This window comes from Varroa destructor, unplaced genomic scaffold (genome assembly GCF_002443255.2).
Source record: "Varroa destructor unplaced genomic scaffold, Vdes_3.0 BEIS01000001.1, whole genome shotgun sequence".
NCBI lineage: Eukaryota > Metazoa > Arthropoda > Arachnida > Mesostigmata > Varroidae > Varroa > Varroa destructor.
Genome location: NW_019211454.1, coordinates 51,640,475 through 51,660,901, shown reverse-complemented (window position 1 = coordinate 51,660,901; position 20,427 = coordinate 51,640,475). Strand labels below are relative to the sequence as shown.

General features: G+C 46.0%; 1 long non-coding RNA gene across 2 annotated transcripts in view; it reads right to left on the bottom strand.

The window, feature by feature from the left end:
• Nucleotides 1–205: 205 nt before the first annotated feature.
• The window catches only part of LOC147758786 (uncharacterized), a 57,769-nt gene continuing 37,547 nt past the window's right edge, over nucleotides 206–20,427 (bottom strand). The window contains exons 2-3 of one of the 2 annotated variants that reach the window (XR_015323791.1): nucleotides 4,243–4,370; nucleotides 206–1,351 (exon numbers count right to left, since the gene is read on the bottom strand). This is a non-coding gene — a long non-coding RNA (uncharacterized LOC147758786). Of the gene's footprint in view, nucleotides 1,352–4,242; nucleotides 4,371–11,496; nucleotides 12,289–12,409; nucleotides 13,290–20,427 lie in introns of those variants that run through there. The other variant, XR_015323797.1, reaches the window with a different exon arrangement.

Below are 20,427 nucleotides of genomic sequence, written 5' to 3'. Positions count from 1 at the left end.
GTTACAATTCAGACATTTTTAGCTGACAGAAGATAGCTGAGTTACTACGAAGACATGTGCTGTTTGCCAGTCACAGCGCAGATTGTTCAAAGAGAGCGCCTGGAGTTACTGTTAAAGCATAGCTATAGTCAAATACACATTGTGTAGGCTTAATCTAAAGCAACTTGGCCGAATCGTTCGTTCATAATTACACTATATGTTTATTTATTATTGTTTTACAAATTACTAATGATAGTTTCCGTAATATGTAAAATCACCCTTCGCACATCTTTCCTTATTTTACTGACTAAAACGTTCGAAATTCAGTGACGTTCTTTTGATTCGCCTCATCGTATTTGGCTCTCTCTCTCTCTCTCTCTCTCTCTCTCTCTCTCTCTCTCTCTCGCTTTCTCTCTCTCGCTCTCTAAGTTATCTAGTGAAATAATTAAAAAGCAATAACACTCAGAGCAGCCCTATGGACCTGGATTGCTGCCCCCCATCACCCTTCTTAGACCTAGAACGATTCAGTGTGTACGCCGACGCGTCTCTAGCCTTCGGATGCTGTACGCTGATTCACTCATCGACGACGTGACGTTCACGTCAGCTTCATAAATGCAAACAGACACACGTCTTGAAGTAAAAACACACTCCGCAGGCAGACTCTTAAAGGGACAACCACAGCAACAGTGACCGTGATAGGATGGAATATACATCGAGTAGTGCTTCTACTTAGACAAGTTCACTGGTTTTGCACAGTATAGTAGGCCCAAGCCATCTAGACCTGCATGAGTCCGGCCAGTTAGCCGCAGTCTCTGTCTTTGCTTGCGCCATTTTAGAATGAAGACTGAGAATGGTCCATGACCGTACCTTGCGGGGTGGTGCACTTGTAAGCAATTTTTCCACTCATCATCGCTGCTACCAGCTTTACAGTATATAGTGAGTGCCATGAGACGGCGCCAAGTCCTCATGAGGGGACAGCTAGCTCGTGCGAGACATTTTTTCTTTTCTCGTTTGCTTGCTCCCGCTATTTTGATTAATCGAGCCATCCAGTCGGGGCTGTTCTCGAGTCGGTCAAGTAACAGCGCACTAGAAGGAGACAGAGAGAAAGGTAGACGACGACGCTGAAGGTGAAAAGACTCTGAGGAAGGACCAGCAATAGGCGGCATTAAAGCAAAATGCGGTGGTTCAGAGTTCGCGAATTCGCAGTCTCAGTGTTGTGGGACGACGACTTCGAAGAAAAGTTCGCATCACCGATGGGTGTAAACGAACGATTTCGAAGTCGCGGTTCACACCCAATGGCACTTCGGCAATGGCAGTCAAAGCAGCGGCAGTGCCTGCAGTGTTTTCGAGGTTGACTGCTGAACGAAGTTACCTTAAAAGAAAAAGTGTTAGACGAGTAGTCTTAGAGCTAGTCATTAACATTTTGATGCAACGCCTCAGGATAGTGAACTTAGGGAACAGAACCGGCCATAATGAGCACTTGGTAGTAGACGCCATGTTGTACTTTGTGATTTAGCTCTGGACAAGGTCGGCATACATCTGGATACAGCGGACAAACGTGTGCTGATTCGGGCCTAGGATTGACATGTTAAGATGGTCTAAGTTCTTGAAGACGGAGTATGCAAATTTAACGTACGAAAAAAGTGACTCTAGTCTCCACAGATACTTCCTTAATATTCAAATAAAGCTTTGTTGCGAAATGGCGCGAGACCGGAGGCTATCTCTCAATCACGAATGATGACCACAATAACAATAATGATGATGTTTTAAAAACAGGAAGCTCTCATCTTCTCGAAGCTTCGTATATCACAATGAATACGCCTGCCGTAATGGTTTTCGTGCTAGCGTTTCTCAAATCGGTGGCATTCGGCCAACTTAAATTTGACTTCCTTTTAGACTCTAATTACTTCCAGGTACCCAGACATAGCCAACGAAATTTAGGAGTACTTTCATTTAACTAAGGAGGACTACTTACATGCATATTTTGGCAATACGAGTATTCAATATGAATGCAGGAGATAAACTGCGATCTATAAATAAAACTACACAACAAAAGCTATTAAAACGGCGTTCAGAAATGACCGGCGGCTTTATATAATAAAGAGCTGAATACGCTTATATAGATGTAACAGTAGAGTGAGTGGTTTAGTCAGATATCTAATATACTAGAAACACCTTTCAAAATCAATCGGTTATGATTGCCAGGACAGACACCAAACGTACCCGGACCTTAAAACAGATATGAAACGTAGGTTGCAGATGTCATCACTTCGACAATCGTAAGCCGCAAGGCCAAATATGGGTTACGGGTTGTCGAAACAGCTGAATCGAAGAAAGCTGTGTATCTCTCATTATTTCTAAGACGAGATGTTGCTTATGAGCGATATGAGTATGAGCTTTTTTTTTATTCTGACAGCAGTAGCTTCCCGCAGTTTTCTCGATTCGACCACGCTTGTCATTTCAGCAACGAAAGCTCTCCGCCTCATTTTCGGTTTTACTTCATTGCGATGCTTCAGCGGTGGGTTCTAGGACGAAGGGACGAAGCATTTGCGTAATGCGTAGCTCTACCGCTTTTCGCAGAAGACAAGTGACTACTCTTGCTATATCAAGTACACTCCCCCTCTACAGATATGTGTATCTAGAAGTTCGTTCGCAACATCTGTATCAGACAAACGACCAACTAACCCTCTCGCGTTCATTCAAGCACACATCGACAGACATCGTCAGACAGGCACAGGAAAGATCAGAAAAAGCCAAGCTCATCGGGAACGCCACGCTCACACCCATGCACGCGTAGGTACGCGCGACCCCTTTAAAAATCGTGACCATACATAATGGAAAACTGCAGACAGAAAGAACGAACTGCTCCAGTGTGATTCTATCGAGGGAGTACCAACAGCGACCTAGAGATCAACTCCTTGGCACAATGTGGAGCTCAGTGAGGACAGGGTGTGAGGGGAGGGGGGACAGCAGTAGGTCAGCCCTACGAAGACCATACGACATACGTTTGTGTTGAGTAGTAGTAGTATTATCTGTTGATACGCGCTTATGTCGACCACACTAAAACGGGTTGACAGCAGGCCGAAAAAGATCGAAGGGAAACTCGTGGACGGCGAGGCTAGTAGCAGTCGTAGGGATAGGCACACACCCATTGCAATAAGCCGATACAATCGCCTCATGTAATGGCGTTCATCTCTGGCTGAATATTTTACAATTGCAGTTGAGGGTTGAAGCGAACCTCTTTTTTTAGTTTCTTATGGAGAGCGCACCACCGCGCGTTTGACGAGTGGCAAATGGGCGACAAAGGAAAAAAAATTGTAAAAGCGACTGTACTATATAGTGCTAGGACTCGTACTAGCAGACGACAGGTAGAGACTTGTAGCACTAACTGGTCGGTTGTGTGGCGGTACCTATTGTTATACTACATGCAGGACGAGGAACGAAACTGAGGTATGCAGCGACGGGGGTATGCATTTGGAGAAAAAGTCTAAAGAGCCAAAGAGTGAAATGAAAATGAGGATAGGTTAAAACGAGAAAGAATCAAGACAAGAAGCAAATGCCGAAAAAAAGGGATATGATGATGACGAACAGAAGGAGAACCAGTTTGGTACCCTATATATAGATTATAGGTTTCTTCTGGGGATTTTTGGGGGATAATATCGCCGAAATGGTGAGGGAATGGTAGGGGGGTCACCAATGACTATTCGAGCGGCCCAATATCATTCACTCCGTCGTGATCAAGGCGGCCACCTTATAAATGGAGGTCAACGCGAATTATAGACAACTGTTGCTTTGCTTTGGTGCTTTTTTTTCTAGTGGCTATGGTAAACGTGTCCTCGATTCTGGTGACGGTGATAATGATGATGTCAGTTCAGTACCAATTGTTCAGACTCGATTCCTTCTGTCCTTGTTGCTTCCCCACAATTATAATACCTCGATTACGCAAGTAGCGACCACTATCCTCTTTTGAGCTGAAGACTTTACGAAGTAGAAATTGGGATACAATTAAATGCCAATTGAAATGTGGCTTACGTTGCTGATCCTTATTTCCTTCTTTATTGAGAAGTATTTAGGTGCGAAGCACCTAAATACTTCTCAATTTAAAATTACTATTTTTCCGTGCGTATTCTAACAATATTTTTTGCATTTGTTCACAGGTTAGTCGACGGTAGCGCTGCAGTGTAAGATTCCCGCGCACTCGGTACATCGTTCGGGTCAGCCCGCTAATGGTCCCCCCTCCCCCAAACTAAATATAGTACTTACCCCTGTATGTAGACATGAATACAGAGCAATGACCGTCTGCTTAGACCAGCGGCCAAAGAGGCAACGACAGACGGCCGTCGGAGGAAACGTAAAGGACCTACCGCTACAACCAGTCAAAAGGAGAAGAACTGCAATAAAGCCGTAACAACAACAACAATAACAACAACGAGATTAACAATGTTAACAACAACGGTACTCAGTAATACCAAACACAGAAACAACAGAAGTTGCTTGTTATAACTCTGCGGTTATGCCACCAGAAGCCGCCGCTGGCCGCGCGATGCCAAAGCAAGCAACAACAGGGTCTACGGCAAAACAGATACTAACAAAAGAAGAAGTTGATTGTAGTAATTATATATTTGCATCACTACGAATTTCTACTCTCGCGTTATTTATCTACTTTTTGGATAGCAGCGATCATGGTTACCCAACGCTAAACCGAGCTAGGATTGACAGCAGGCTAAATATAAGCTAGCAGCAAGCAAATGAGTCGCAGATTCGCTGAGGCGATGACTAGATCTGTATAGTTATTTGGGGCATTCTATTTAGATACATATCAGCAGGCTATTGACAGTTAATGCCGATGTGTTAGTTTTCACCTGTACGCTTAAGAGCTGAGGTCAAAGTAATAACATATTTGAACTATGTCTTATACTTACACTTGCTCTAGGAGGTGGCCTTCAAAGGAGAACTCGGTTTAACATAAAACATGTCTGCTAGTTAGTTGACTTCCATTCTGATGAAAGCCTGCTGGTGACACGTCTTGCAAACGTTTCGGTCTTTGAAACGCATCATACGGTCCCCCAACAAGGGATGAGATTTTACTTAAGCGAAGTGATACCTCACGCTGTTCGGGGCCAATAATGAGTTTCCACATGACCGTAACAGATATGTCATAAGCTTCTAATCTATTATTTCCTTCGATAAGAGGATTGAAATGTTCGAAACTTGATAAGCTTGCTACTATAGATGAACTACGATGTCGCATGATGACACGTTTACTCTGCGTTGGCGCCATTGCGTCCCCCAAAGGACGACATCAACAGTAAATCCAACGGTGACGCACTTCATTGCAGTGGCCTACCGGCATCTGCTGTTACAGCTGCTGCATATGAGCAGCAGAAATAGCCTTGAGTAAGCGACAGTTACATGGGTCACTACAAAGCGTTGGTCTGCGATAGCCAGCGTTGGTGCTCTAGCCGTCAGCAACAGCGAACAGAACGCGGTAATTACATGTTTGCCTTTTGGCCACAATAAAGCCAACGCCACAGTTGCTACCGTCGCGACTACTGCTGACCCGGTAGGTACAGATGGCAGTGATGGACTCCCAGCCAAGCGGCCAGCGACCGATGGCGTCGTGGGCAACGCCGACAGGACGATCAACGAAACGGGATGACAACAATCATAACTCGTTCGCTTCGGAGGACAAATCAAAGAGAGCAGTAAATTTTTTTGCGTTTGCTTTTTTTCAGTGCTTAACAAGCGAAACCACCTGGAGCGTTTCCATTAGACGACGGAATTCTACACAAAACGAGCGAGCAAAACCCATTATTGGACGAATCAAATAAAAACTGACTTTAAAATGACAGCCGAATGATGTAAACGACGCAAACTTATTCCGAAAACAGAATATTTCCGTATACACATGGGCTGAGTAAAAAGACGACGTTATCCCTAAAAGGGATTCGCTTCTGACCAATTACTCCAGCTGTGAAATACTGTCGTTCTGCTAAAACTTAACTTCAAGGCTCGGCTATTGTTTTCGCATTATAATATATAATTGATTACAATAGGCCACACTGTCCTATCGTAACTGTTTATGAGTCTGTTATTAATTAACACAAATAATGCAGTTTGGCTACGCAAACAAAGATCGATTGTCGACGGCTCCGTCTATTCTTCAATTGTCTTACAATCAGTCTTTAAAGCATACAATTCACCAGATAAAGCGTACCGAAATGATTAACGGACTGATGCTATTTAATTTATGTAAGAGATCACAAAGATTGTACATCTACCAAACTTACCGTAAGCCATATTACTGCCCCTCTAGTTATTCAGCAAGAACGTACAGCTAAAAGCGACAATCTAGATTATATTTCCTCCGGATTTTAGTATCTGTAATATTTTGCTCAGTCAGGCCCCTTGATCTATTTGAGTGAAGATTATAAACCTGGTTTTTCTGGTTACGAGCTGACGACGATCTAGTAAACTATTTTGAACCAAGAAATAGCTGACCAATCAAAGGCAGGATTCGTTTGTCCTCTCGTCCTTTACACGTTGGTTTTTCTTTTCCCTGGCAAAAATGTCAATGCAGTTTAATGCTATTAGTAGAACATAGAGCTGGTCATGACACACTGCACGATACTTTATTAACTAGAGAATCTTAATCCATCCGAAGCTCACTGATTGGCTTCACTTTTCATCACTATGGCCGGCAGGAACAATGAATACAGTTTTTCATATGCCTGGACTCCAATAGAGCGTGCGCGTGTTCCAAATAAGTGCTAAATCTTACTATGCTACACTGAAAACAACGTACGTATCGTCCAAAACGTCAGACGTACAAACAATTCCCTTCAACGACGGATCTCGTCCATCGTCGTTGTATCGTCAGTGGGTACCATACCATTGGCTACCCCAGAATGACCCGTTGGTCGTGCTTCAGGCGTTTATACAGCACCTTCGAACTACAACAACTTCTCCCCACACTAATCTCGCACTGTAATGTATGACGTCGTATCAGGATGCGCTGTTTGTCTGCTGTCAGCACACGCATACGAGATAACGGTGTTAATTACTCAGATTGGCATGGGGGTAGGCATCGGACTTGGAGGAATATAATGATAATTATAATAATAATTACCTCTCAGGTTGCAGTTACAATTCACTACAGTTTTCCATTGCTCAACAACGGCGGCGGCGGCGGCGGCGGCGGCGGCGGCGCCAGCAGAAGCTCCGGGCATCTATACCTATTCATCTAGATATCTATCTGTGTATAGGAAAGCGCGTCGTTGTCGACAAAAGCCAACGACGGTGATAATTCATAGCGGATGGAAACGCCACCGTAATGTGTGTGCCTATATGAGTACGTCTGTTACGTACTATACAGCGCATATCGTCTCTTTGTGTTCCGTTCGACACCATTATTTTGCGCGATCTCGCGCACGCTCTCCTTCTGCGACGACGGTCGCTTCAATCGAGTAGTCGCAGTTTAAGTAACCACGGCCTCCACCAAAGCATCACTGCGAACGCCGGGATGCGATGGGCACCGGTTAGAACAATCAAAGACGACAGAAACTCAAGAGACAGCGGCAGCGTCTATTTCGCGCGATCGCGATTTCTTGGATCTCGTCTACCCACGTCTACCGATTGGCGTGGTTGTGACAGAAGCAGCAGGCCCGTATCATTCTGCCATAGGTTTTATCAGTAGTGATTCTGCTGTTGCTGCTACTTCTTTTGGTATGGCACATCATCAACACCGCCAGCAGTGCTGGTGCCTGTGCTCTTAGCGGCGATGCTGATACCAGCGCAGTAAAAAGCCATCACCATTACTAACTGCCACAACTGCTACTACTAGTACTACAGTAATTGGGCGGCAGAGAGCTGGCAGAAGCCGATACATTGACGGCGTTTACTCGCGCACACGCCAGCATTCGGCCCGACCCGAACCGACTACGGCTACGTAATACGAACCGCGGCGGCCGGCGTCATTTTCGTCGTGGCAGTCATTCTGGTATAAAAATCTGTGTCTACCGCTCCCTCATCTTCGAGCGATTGCCTGCTCAAACGAGGGAGATTAAGAGCCGAAAAGATTAAACATCGCCAACAATATCATCATCACCCTTATCATGACAACGATGATGATGATGATGATTGTCGTCACCATCATCATCATCACCAGACCAATCATCCCCACCACCATCATCAGCAGCCGCAATTACAGAAATAACGAGTGGATGGGTGTACAGCCAGCCACACAGTTGTTCGGGATAGTGGAGCGGACAGACGCAACTCCACGGAAAAAATTGGCAGAAATGTTTATTATTAATAATTCATATAGGAGAGCCACTATGGCAATAGGAAAAAGGCGAAGGAAGAGAAAAACTCAAAAGAGAGTGCATACTTAGAGGGATAGGAAGGTAGATAGAATAGCAAAAATTATAAAGAAAGATGATAAACGAAGACAAAAAACTATTTTGAATAGATAATTACTACTATTATCATTCACTTGTACCAATGTAACGTTCTGATACGATGAAGGTGAAGTAACAACACAGGGAACCGTATCCGTATTATTTGAGCTGGCGATACGAGAGCGACATCTTCGGAAACGCAAAGCCTGTACTACGAGTTCTGGTCGTTGCGAGCCATTGGCTTTTAATGAAGCCGGTAAAGGTATCTTGGAATGATACTACAAATGTTACTGGCATGCTGGGACAACAAAAAATCATGGCAGAAGTGGAATCGAGTCCTGGCAGACAATCTCGAAGGCCGAAAAAATTGACAAAACAAATGAAGGACCGCTAATTTGTTATATCCACAAGCTTAAACTGGCAGCGAGCTATAATCCGAGATTGGCGTAGATCGATAGTCGTTGATCTAAAACAGTAGCCGAAGGTCTCCAAAACAGCATTCGGGGATAGGGAATATTAAGTAAATACAATCGAGGTGACAACGACCGAGAGTTCGCTGCGCCGATCATGCGTGCCTCGTCCTGAAACGAAGCTTTACAATCATTTCTCCATTTTTAAATATAAAGATTATTAATATAAATAAACTTCGTCTCTGCAGGTACTTCATTTGGTAAGGGTAAGTAAGCCGCTATCGCGGCGATCGCAGATTTCCAGATATAAAATAACGCCTATGCGCCGTGATTCATAATTCCTATTGTCGATTCTTTGTATAGTACATTAGAGATGCGTCGTGAATACTCAATCGTACGCATAAAATAGGGTCGCTTGAAGAATACGTCCAGGAAGTGCAGTATGTGTGATCGACGGCGTTGAAGCTGGTGAGATCTATGAGTTATAATTGGCTGCCCATAGCTCGAACTGATAGGAAGATGACACAGCACTCATTACGTAATGCTAGATATATCGAAGACTTATCGTCCAGCTGCACTGAATATATATATATATATATATATATATACACACGTCTAAAATGCTCTGTACCAACATGCGGTGACACCAGGCGCGCGATCTTGTTTATTTCGATTCAATGCAAAGAGCCTGACTTCGAGCAGACGACGCGAGCAGATGGATGGGACCGGAACAGAATAACTGTACAAGATGATGAAACGTGGTGATTATCTTTCGCTTAATCCCAAAAGACCTGTGACGTCCATGCAGTCATACTTGTCGGACGGATTTTCGATTACAAAACGGTATTTCGGATTGCGCTGCGGGGGCAGGCTGACAGATCGGTCCCGTTTATAATTGTTAAATAATTGCTTTCATATAGGTCGACGACGACGACGAAGACGACGTCAGTCCACTGCTACAGGCCAAAAAGGACGATCCCTCGTTTTCAAGAAACACGAGCCGGTGTTGCTTTCGGTTAGATGACGCGTGCTCTTGCAGACTTCTAGAGAGAACTATCCGTAAATATAGGACAAAGATTCTTTTCAAGTACATGCGAGAAGTTCAGTCAGTGTTGAACGATTCGTACTGCGTATCCGACGCGTCAGTCAGTCAGTCAGTCAGTCAGTGTCGCCTTGCTAAGTTCTCCTCGAGGAAATAGCGGCCGAATTTGATTCTGTGGCTACATTTGGGCGCATATACTTACAATGCAATGGGTAAGCGGGAATGATGACCATCTCAGCATGATTGTCGCATCAGATTATCATAGGCTACATTGGTCACTTTAGCCATTGAAGGTTGCGACATGAGAAAACGGTACCGTACGGTACCGTAACGGTAAAATAACAAAACCGCTGCACAACGCTGAGTCGCATCGCGTAAAGTTAAGAAATTACACAGGTGACATAGAGAAAATATGACCAGTACCAGTATTTATTTAGTGTCGTGTGTAATACGCCTATAAGGATCAGTAGCCAATTCGACATTAGCGCATATGGGATGGTCGCAACAGAAATCGGCACGGGTGTTGTTTGCAGTCGCTGATGTCAACCGTTCGCGGTTAGAGTATTCAAATAGGCCCTTTCCTCTTCGTATCAGTGTGGGACCAATTCGTACCAAACGAGACATAATAGATAACACTAGTCAAGGGGCCAGCTGACGTGCGGTAGGCGGTAGTTGCCACCACAGCGGGCTGCTCCGTAAGTTTTACGTAGGAAGTGAGCTGGAGAGGTGATGGACTGGCAGGGGACGCCACACCGTTGAGCCAACGAGTGGGGTTGTATTTTGGATATATACATATGTATATAGCTATACGTGTAACATGGCGACTGAGAAGGTGATTGATGATGTGTCCACATTTTGATAGAATATTTATTGCAATGGAAAATAGCTTTACAGGGGGGGTAGTGCTTTCATTGCAGATCGGCTTTGGAGACTGAATAAGATAGCCCCGCCGTTGTCGGGATTAGCGCAAGATGTGAGAAAGATCAATTTTGACTGAAGAATTAACAAACGTTATATCCATATAATTTGGTGTTGCTTGCCTACAATAACGCATGCGGTTTTCAGCAGAAATATACTTCCGTGCTTAGACTCTGTGTTTTCGAATAACTTAGGATTTATCTCGATTTACATTGAAATAAAAGCAGGATAAGTGTCGATGAAAATGTCTAGCGGCGCCGTGCTGTAATGGACCGAAAATCCGTCCGAAAAACAGTAGTAGCAAGGTTGCATTATTAAGGTAATAAATAGTTGCCGTACTAAGCAAATAAGTGGTAATAATGTAGATTAGAAACGGTTTCATTGTTAGCTAGCACGTATCGAAAAAAAATGTTACAAAGAGGTCTTCTTCGCCTTCGAGGTTAGGCCATATTCTCAAAAAACCGTTGTCCGCTTTGATAACAATATTGCTAAGCATCTAGCAATTATACATAGAGCTAATTTTGAAAAGATACTTAATAACGACCTAAATACTCCGATACTTTGCCATGAGGTCTTCTCCATTGATATAACACTGTTATATTTATGCATCGATAGATGGATATCGACAAATGTGCCATGTCGAAGCGAAACTCCCTAATAACAGAGTTGAGTTCTTTTTTACTTTCTTTACCTAGTTATAGTCGTGATGATATGTTGCTAAGCCGGTCAATTGTTCGACAGATGTATATCGCACATGTATACATATGATAGAAGAGCCCTTCGAATAAACGGAAGCTTGTTGATTGTATTCAATAGTTTTCTATACACACAGAAATTTTGCAGATGACGACAACGATTAAGCCTGCCACGGCACTGGAAGCCCCATGCCCTCCCCTACTGCAATGCCGCTGCATGAGATACGTGCATCTTGTATAACTGCAAGTGGGACGCGTTCAAAGCATAGCGACGTGTTGGTATAACTGGTCTCAATCTTGAACCGCAAAGCACGCCAATCGATGACTCGAGAATCCGTCTCGACAGAATAAACGAAGAGGCAGACGAAATTAAACCAATTATTCGCTCAAATTGCAGTCTTGTTTCAACAATTATTACGCTCAAAAATGGACGTACGAACGACAATGACCATGACGAAGAAAAGAAGAAGCCTTTGGAAAAACTCTTGCTCGAGAGAATCAGACAAAGAGAGAGGGAGAGAGGGAGAACCACAACCGGTCTGTTGGTTCCGACAGCGGCGACCGCGTCAGCATGAGAGGGTAAACGTACCAAATCAATAGTACGGGATCGTGCGATAGCCGAATGGGTAGATGGAAGGCAAGGTTGAATCTAAGCGCTAGGGGCGAATTTTAGCGACGAACTGTGTATTGTGTGCCGGTAGATCTTGACACGATCGGGATGCTTTACGCAAATGTACGTTGTTATGTCGAAGCTTCGAAACGCGAGATCGACAGCACAGCAGCGCCATTAGAGACGATGAGGATAGCCACTGCGGCAACACACATGACAGCGTACCAGAAAGCGACTGAAGGGCAAAAAATATCAAGAGTAAGAAAGAGAGACTTTGCAGAAGGAAAGAAAACAAGAACGAAATGAGCATGGCGAACAATTAAATCCATTAAAATAGGTTCGGCCTGCTTACCTACCTGTCCGTTTCGTTGAGTCGTAGCTGTTACGGCGTTAATGGCGGCGCAGCGGGAGCAACGGCCGCGCCGCTAGTGGTTGGCTGAAGTCGCTGGTTGAAGGAGAGTTTTTCTCTTCAGTCTCTGGGGAAAAGGAGCACCGACATGTGTAGAGTGGGCTGGGTCCGTAAGAAAAACACGACCGTAGAAGACTGGGCAACCCCGCTGTCACTGCGGGCAGCCTGGTACAGCATACCTATAAACGCATATGTTACCGCTTTTCTGCTCCGATGGGTGTTTTTTGGTTTGACGAACACGCAATGCTATATTCGCGTGTATGCTCCACACTGTGTGTCGAATATAGACTTACTCATAACAATATTGTAGTGATCGCTGGGTCCAACTTACTTACCCACTATTCGGCTTTCCCTATAGTACGGATCCGTAAAGGCAAACAACGGCACTCGCCAGTATAAGAAAAGCTTGAGAGAAATACCTACCGGTGTATGGCAGTGCCATTGAAAAATCGTCTAAAATCATCGTCGAGCCGAATGTGAAATCCAAGAGTTGAGGGAGAAATGAATTATCGAGATGACGACAAGGACTTCGTGGTTGAACTACTTCAGAGGCCTAGATGCTTGCTTATGCGTAGTTCTCAACAGGAAACGACATTAACAGTTAGACAACGAACAATCGGCTAACAAACGAAAGAGAGGGTTGCCGTGGCGAAAAACAGGTACATCTCGACCCAGCTCCTCTTCGAATATATCGTGTTTGCTGGCGGATAAAGCGTCGACAATTGACACCAGCCACGGGGTCCTGTACGATGTTGCTGAATATGGGAGCAGCCCAGCGTGAGCCTCAGAGTTATGCGTTTTTCCCTCTCGTCTCTGTAACATACATTTTTAGTTTGTGATCCGGCCAACGCAATGGGCGCGTACTACCAATAGCCGTAGTAACATCAATGAACTGAGTGAGCTAATCAATGAATGATCAGACGCTGTTGGAATCAGCGTTCTGTGTGAACTATGACGATGGTGAAGCAAAATGTTGATATTCTAATGACGATCATGGTCATAATAGTGAGGTTTATCTAAAAATTCGTTTTAAGAATATCTTTGTGTTTTGTATGTCTCTGCGTGTCTGCTGAAACGATTTGAATTCCCTTCGAACTCGGACCTGAATTATGCCGGTAGATATTTTCTGGCAGACGCTGCTGTGTCGAACGTGTTTTACGAGTTGCTATGCGCGTATTATAAATACGAAACATATACATGACCAGATATATGAATAGCGGTGAACCGCACTCTAGCTGAATGAGAATAGTAGACCATGGCTTCTCTGCACTTATAAAGAGATAAGGCAATGCTGTTTATTTAAGTCAATGAGTCGTTGGAAAGGTGGCTTCTTCAAGTCTTCGACCTGTTCCAAGCCTTATGACATATTTCCAGTGACAATGTCGAGCTATCGAACTTTCCCAGACGCCGGGTTCAGGGAATGAAAATGTATTTGTTACAAGTTAATATTAGTTGTAAAATAGAATAGTTAACGCAAGCTGTACCGCTGCAGTTGCTAACGTAAGGTTAATTTATCTATCGTCGTGCAGGCCTAGATAATCTATTGACTTCTTTGCTAATACCGATTCTGGTAGCACATAAAACGCCTCACTCAATTTAACCATTTCTAGTTATCAGCATTGCTAGCAATTACTAGCAACCTATACGAGCTAAAGGGCGTCTCATGGGTGAGTTGTTCACGGAAGTTAACGTCAAACCTATAAAACCTGAGGTACACACACATCTACTGACTTCAAGACCCGTCGTATATTGTCTAAAGAGTCCAGCATTTTTCGATGCTTCCACCCCAGAGAGATGCCACTATCGATTTAGTATTTTTCTTTTTCCCATCTTCTCGTTAATTCTCCTTCTTTTCCTCACGTTCTTGTCACTACTAGACGCAGTATAGCAGTAAAAGCAGCGCTACCGGCTTCTTATGGGCTCGTTGGCCTGGTCGACCGAAGATCTGGCACCTCCATGTTCTATTTCGACTCCTTCCGCCACCCCAGGGACGCTTGTGAGACCACTGTGTGGGGTGGGGGAGAGGAGGGGGTAGCTCCGTTACTCGTCTTCAGACGGAGACCACACATCACACACTGGTCGACTGAGCAACGAACTAAGCAAGAGACAGGCGGACATCTTCGCATCTAAGGCCATCGAGCGAGTGCTGTCGCAGTAAAGTAACCCCTGTTACGAAGGGCTAAGGGAGTTTGGCGGGGTATGGGGAGATGGGAGCCCTTTGGGCTGGTACTGTGCTGTCAGAGTGAGAGACAGCGGCTGCAGCGCTTAAAGCGGTTGCCGCTGATTCGGTTTTACCCGGCTGATGGGGCCATGCGCAAGCTACTACTTCCGCCCGATGATTCTGTCTTCCTGATTTCTCCTGTCTTACCACACAACCACGGTCGCTGCAACCGCCACTAGCACTACAGTAACGACCGCAGGACAACATGGTTCAAAAGTCGGCCGAGGCACAGGTGCTAACTTAGCCAATACATGTCCAAACAGCGACGCAATACATCTCATAGACCACAGTACAGCTTTTATGGATAGCAGGCGAAAACAAGCAAACAGACGACAATGCGACCGTTTCTCACTTTAAAGTCTGAATCATAAATGTACTACAGTGCAAATTCGTTATCTAAGGCCGCCAACGTAAATACCACACAAGGTCGTTTCAGTCATTGCTTTTCTTTTTGTTAGGCTCAATTGAATAGTGCCGCCTAGTTGGCCTGCTGTTAAAGATAACGTTTAGAAGGGGACTAACTTAGAGAAACTTGTCCAACGGTTCTATTCTATGATTCACTGAATTGTGGTAGCATAACCAAACACGAGTTTAAACATTTTGTTGGCCTTAAAAATATCCTGTATACGTTAAACGTTGGATTGTTCGGCAGGTTCTGATTTTCTTCACATATTCTAGCTGTGATAATTGATACAGTATAAGACTGAATAAGAGTCACTAATTTCGTCGTATTTATTAGCCCCCGGCAGCCTAGATAAGTACTTGGCAGATCCGCGTATATGGCTTTTACAATAACACACATACGATAACGGAGCGCCGTAGGTCTCTATGTTTTAAATTTTACGCCCGGTATCGCCATGTCCCTAAGATTAGAAGGCAAATACGTTACCCAGTAAACTACGGTCTAATATTAATTAAGCACCCATCGAAATCCTATTTTTCTTTCTCGATAAAGGCGTCATCGTTGTTAACACATATATCTATTTATTTATTAAAAGCTAAGTTTTATGATCGTCGAGACTACGCGTAGTACTGAGGCATGTATAATCCTATAAATGAAATTTTCGAATAGCTGATTCTCAGTGACTTGCAAGGCTCGCTCACCATAATCACTACAATTTAGTCAGATTCTGTTCCTTGAAGTCCTCTCGACCCATTATCTCTGCCCCGCCCAAACTGAGTAATGCTCCGGCTTGTTTCAGTCCAGCATGGACTCACTGAAGCATCTGCTGTGGTAAGCTAATCTATCGAAGTGTCACTTTTATGATTTTAACCCATAAGAGTTTTCCCCTAGGGCGAACTAGCCGACGATCGCCGTACCCATGAGCCTGATAAGGTATGGATTTCGGCCAAAATATTAGAAGCCACAAAGACGCTACGCGGAGGAGCTCTACGAGAAGTGGGTTCAGGCTTAGGAAAAAAACGGAGTTCTATTTGATAGATGGCAAACACTACCATTAAATAAAGTAGACCACCCTCAGAACGGATGATCGAGCAAGATAGGTAGAGAAATAGCAAACGGAACAGGGGGGTCATTTTAAGAAACTAGTTGGTTTAATTATGTGAAACGACTTGTAAACTAGGGCTATAGCCTGGAGCAGTCTCAGGAAAAACTCTATCCACTCTGGGTAAGACTGCCAACGGAAGAAAATATTAGCAGAAGTGATAGACATGCTTGTGCGTTCCTTCCACTCGTGTTATACTTAAACTAAGATCACCGATTATCTCAAATGACTGCTAGTTGGGAAAATTGGCTTTCATCATTAGTTACAATTGCAGCCCTATAAAATATCTGAATTTGATATTTGAATTAATTTTACCAATACGCAGCTTAAGCGCATTCTTTCTCTACTGTTTTTTGTTGCATTATGGATAATTTGTAGGTTATGTGGATTGACAATTGGGCATATGGCATATAAAATACTAAGTTTCGTAGACCCATGGATAATGATGATGATGCTGCTGCTAGCCAAACTGTTTCTTTTTTCTCGCACTTCTCAGCTAGTTACCGGCCAGCCACTTCTAAGTCCGTCGCCATACGTTCGTGACTTGTGAGGAGATAAGATATTGTTTACGCCGCTAATAACCCCATCGTCTTCTGCCGTTTTTTCTCTGTCAGGCGCTCTACCATCGAGAAAGCCAGCCCGCCATCGCTGTCGAGGCAAACTGGAGGACAGGATCGGGTTACCTGGCCGCTCGTCGGCCGACGAGTTCTCGCCATTTCTTCATCAACAGGCCTTCTGTACTGTTGCTGCGGCCGCGCCAGCCGCCGTATCGTGCTGACCCAAGCGGTGACAGATAGTGAAGGCTAGTCGGGGTTAGTTTGGGGTACAGAAAACCGCCGGGCCAAGTGACCACCTAGTGGATAGGAGAAAGGATCCTGAACCTAGACTCCCCAACAGGTCCCGCACTAAGCGAGACACCTAGAGAGTGGCTGAGTAACAACAGCGACGAGCCAGCCGTCCGGCGAACAATGAAAAATGCGAATGCGGTGGTCATTTCGCAATATCAAATGAAACCAACATTGTGTGGCGGTGTTCCTAGTCATGATGATGGTGACGATGGCTATGGCGGGCGAGATGGCGCTGTTGGTAATAGCAGCAGCAGCAGCACATTTCGTTGGCTCGATTCGTTCTTTGGTCCGGTGTCTCTCTTGCCGTGAGGTGTTGGTTGCCGTTTTGACCGGGTCGGTCTGTCGGTCGGTCGGTCGGTCGGTCGGTTTCGCAGGTTCGCTTGCCATTTCTGCCTGTTTACCGGCGCCGATCGCGTAATAGCAGGCCCTCATAGACAGAGAGTCAAGCAGACAACCTCATACCGCTCACATGGCTACCTTGTAGTGAGGTGCTCGCTGGTTGGATAAGCGAATGACCGGCTGTTTCTGCCTGTTCTCTCACTTGGATGGGATGGTTAGTTTTTTCGTCGCTCAGGCGGTCGCTCGCTCGTTTGCTTGTCTGCAGAGAATGGCAGAGCAGAACAGAGGAGAAGCACTGACGACAATGGCGGTAGTGGCGGTGGTGGCGATGGCAGCAGCGGCGGTGGCGGCAGCGGCGTAATTAGTGAGTACGCCGAAGGGGCTCGCCGGTGGGGAGGAGAGCGAGCGAGGGCCCAGCGAGGCCATCTGTTCACGTTTGGCCGCTGCTGCTGCTGCTGCTGCTGCTGCCGCAGCTCCTTTTACCCTCTACGCTCTCTTCCCTGCCCGCTCCTCCCGCCGCCTGGCTTCGAGCTGGCCTGTAGAGCTACTGCTGCTGCATTATAGCCGAGGGGGCCAATCACACGAGGCCGAGGAACAGCAGCCTCGGGGACGGTCGGTCTGCGGGGGCCCATTTATCCCCGTCGTGCCGTTCTGTGCCCGCTGCCCCTAACCAGTTTCCCGAAACTACCCCTTCCGGATTCCGAGCCGCTGAGTGGAAGGGAACCAACGGCGAACAGCAGCGGCAATATCACTACGACTGGCACAAGCAGAGCTGCTCCTTCTACCGCCACCTCTAGGACCAGTTACCCTGGCGGTCGTCGTACAGAGCGGAAGCGGCGGCAAGAGCCTGTACCGTCGGTTGGATGTACAACAGGCGCAGCAGCAGCGTAATTAGCGCCACGCTGGCGAAACGCGTGCTGTTCTGTTGCCTGGGCCCTCCAACCGATTGGCCGGACTTTCTGGGGCTGCTGCTGCTGCAGTGGGCTGCCGACTCGACTGTGCTCTCAGCGCTTTTCGCTGTGCGGCTCCTCCTGCTGTTGCTACTGCTGCTACTACTACTCTGACGAGGGCCATAGGGAGAAACTGTTGGGGTCGGATGGTTCAGGTCGTTCGGGGGAGTGCGGGGGATAGGGGCAGTGAGTTGAGAGTCGCCGGGGGGGGGGGGGGGGGTGCCTGCCACAAGGAAAGAATTGCGCTGGGTTGGACGGAGTATAACGGAATTGCTGGGTTGTACGGGGGCTATGGGGGCAGTCAGGGATGCAGTGGAGAGGGCAGACCAGAACGAAGGGGGCACACAGGCAGGCGCCTGTTGGAGAGAAAGAGAACTAATTGCGGCAGCAGCGGCAGGCACTAGCACAAGCGGCGGTCGCAGCAAGAGCAGCAAGCCAGCGAAGGGAGCCGTTAGGCTAGCGAGGCACAAGGGCAGAGGCCGAAGCACAGAAGCAGAGGCAGGCCCAATCCACCCGCCCTGTTCGGCCTGGTGCTGTTCTGCAGAGAGCGGGCGCCGTTTCTGTATCGATCCACCCTCAGAGGCAGGCAGCCAACCAGTTAGGCTCTATGGAGAATGGGTTGGGCTGGGTTGGGCGAGGGGCAAGTTGGAGATTCCGATGCAGCAGCAGGGGCTGGGGCTAAGGCGACGCTGAGGTGCTCTTGAAGATCGCGCCTGCCGATTTGCGCACACTTGCTCGATTGCTCGCTGGCTTGCTCCGTTCATTCGCGCGCCCTTGGATCTATTCGTCAACGAAGCTACCGCTGCCACCAGACCGCCCGGTCCGTTTATCGTGACCATAACACCCTCACAAAGAGACAGATATCCTAGAGAATAGATATAGACAAAAAGAGCCATCTGCCTTCGTTGATGATTATACTGAGCAAAGTCAGCGACATTTGCTCGCCGTATGTGGTTTCGCTCGATGACGTATCAGGCGAACGTACACGATACGTCAACACACAGATATACACACAGATGCACGCAGTTACTCTAACTGGCAGTGACGCAAAAGCGCTTTAAGTGGACAAGTCGACAGCTCAATTCGAAAAAAGTAGAGGAGCAAAAGAGAAAGAACGACAGCTAGAATTCTATTTAAATAAAGGAATATTTCCATGCGAGCAAGCTGTCTATGGATGGGGCCCATGCAGACACCCTCATCAAAGAACCCTTGTTACGCGAGGAGGGAGTGTAGATTCCTTTTTTGTATAGGTGGGCCCACAGTTAAGCTAGCTAGTGTTAATTGGACACCATTTTTAATCAAAGAACCCGGCGCAGCAGCCGTAGCATGCCACATCGCTTACCGCCGCCGCCATGGGCGGGCCGTCACGAGCAACGCGGAGGGTGGGCAATAGAACTAGGACCACCTACAATTACCACGAAATAGTTCAACAATAGAAAGCCAAAATTAAAATCACGTCTTTATTTTAAACAAAGTAGCTTCTAAGTAAATTTTATTCCAAATGTCGTCGATCTTACCATCTAACTTGAGCCACCATAATCATAAGTGTGTTGTATAGATTAAGTTAAAAACGATTGGAGACGATCATTATATTAGCTTGTATTACGTCAACAAGGGCGGCGATAATATTACTTTTTTTTTTTTAACTCTGTCGCTGGCTAAATTGATAGCAGGTCTATGCTATATTTATTAGGTAACCGAAGAGTGTTATTTACGAGTGGTTTTTAACCTAACACTAGGGGCATGAGAAAGCAGCCTCGAGTCTCCAGGTCGTACGCAGAGGAATAGCCATAATGGACCACTTTCTTGTCTATCATCATCATCGAACTTAATCTGCAACGTTACTTCGCTTTAATCGGCAGCAAGAAGAAAAAGCGGCAAAAGTTGCACGATAGCTGTGAAGCTCTGCGCAGCGGTTTATTGAAGGGTCCCCCCAGAATCGCCTGAATCACCGCTGCCAGTGCTACCTCGTCAGACTGCTGGCTGCCCAAACCGCTGTTTGTCAGGAACAGAGCCCTCTATTGAAGGAGCCCTTCAGTTGCAGTGACCTCCGTCGGCTTCTTTGCTTTAGGGGACGACAAGGCAGGGTGTTTGTGAGGGAT